This window comes from Engraulis encrasicolus, chromosome 20, assembly GCF_034702125.1.
Source record: "Engraulis encrasicolus isolate BLACKSEA-1 chromosome 20, IST_EnEncr_1.0, whole genome shotgun sequence".
In the NCBI taxonomy this organism is placed as follows: Eukaryota; Metazoa; Chordata; class Actinopteri; order Clupeiformes; family Engraulidae; genus Engraulis; species Engraulis encrasicolus.
In genome coordinates this window covers 33901540-33903122 of record NC_085876.1, presented here as the reverse complement: position 1 = coordinate 33903122, position 1583 = coordinate 33901540, and positions in this window count along the sequence as shown.

Genomic DNA, 1583 nt, shown 5'->3' with positions numbered 1-1583 from the left:
CCATAAAGTTATATACAGTTATATTACATTCACTTTACTCTCATATTCTTTTTTGTTAGGCTTTTCAGAATACAACCATATGTGCCACATTAGTATAGATGTTTACAGTTAGTTCAAATACTTGAAAAAAGTAAAGGTGTTCCAAACTGCTTGAAAGCCTCTGAGAGGCCCTAGACTCCAGAGGGTTAATAAAACGAATTGGTGCAAGATGAGAAAAAAGCCTACAAATCACTAAAACAAAGCAGAATAACATTTAAATCACATTGGAAATGTTTCAAAAGGATGTCTAAAAGGTATTAATCACAAAATATGCAAATCAGATTTTTAATCAATGTATTATTACCTTTTTGTGTAGGCGGTCAATTTTGACCGTTAACACCATGAACGTAACCATGTTTCTAACACAACCAGAGGCTTAAGCATTTATTTGTCAATTTATGTTTTTTGTCATAGATTTTCCATTAATAGTTGGTTTTACCATCAAAAGTCAATAGGCAACCAATCAACCAAATCTCTAAATCAAATCAATACGTGCAGCTGATTTGGGGTTTGTCATTTAAACGTAGCCTGGAAATGTCATGACTTGGCTACCGGAGCTGCTGCCTAGGCCATGTACCCCTGGAGCGATTTTCCATTAATATTTGGTTTGACCATCAAACTAACATTATAATATTGCTGGAAATTCACAGGAAAGCCAATACAATATTACACATGAAAACTGGCCTCCCCACCAGGGGTCCCGGCCCCCCGTTTGGGAACCACTGCTATACTATATCTATGGGAGCCAAATACACAGTAATGTAATGGGTTTCATTAAAACATCAAACCAACACATGGCGTTTTTATATTAGAAGGGAAGGGTTTGGGGTTGCGGCTTGCTGATTATTTTATTGGCAGCACAGTAGCACTGGATCACATATTGCACTTAGTCAGTCCATCATCACACCATTTTCACAGCTTGTTTTTGAAAACCCAAAATATAGAGACTAAAAATAAGTTAACAACGCTCTCCACACAGAGAAAAGTCAGGGCGGGTGCATTCACCAGCTTGCTGACTTAGCTTAGCTTAGCTTACAATAACATCTAGCCATTAGCCACTTAGCAAAGGGTCATTACTACTGTGCCATTCTGTCTTCGCACCGACATTGCAGCATCTTGGGGTAGTTATAGCGGGTAGCAGGCTTCACTCAGAGGTCCTTAATTATTTTGAGGGTGCTGGCCCAAATAAAACACTTCGAATTCAACAGAAAAGGGCGCACCTTGCAGCAAATGCTTTTTTTTTTGGTGCACAGACACGTTTCGGGCGTGTTGCCCACGAAGGCAGAAGAAATGTGTCTGTGCACAAAAAAAAAAAAAAAAAACGTGATGCAAAGTTTTTCTTTTCTGTTGAACTTAAGCATCTCGGGGTAAACACCTAAAGCATTTCTAAATACCAGCATACATCATAGTCATTTGGGCTATCACTTGCTCTATGTGTTTGAAACATGCAGACAGACAGAGAAAGAGAAAGAAAGAGAAAGAGAGAGAGAAATGCAATAATCACAAGCAACAAGAGCGATGAGCGCTCCACTGGCACACATCCA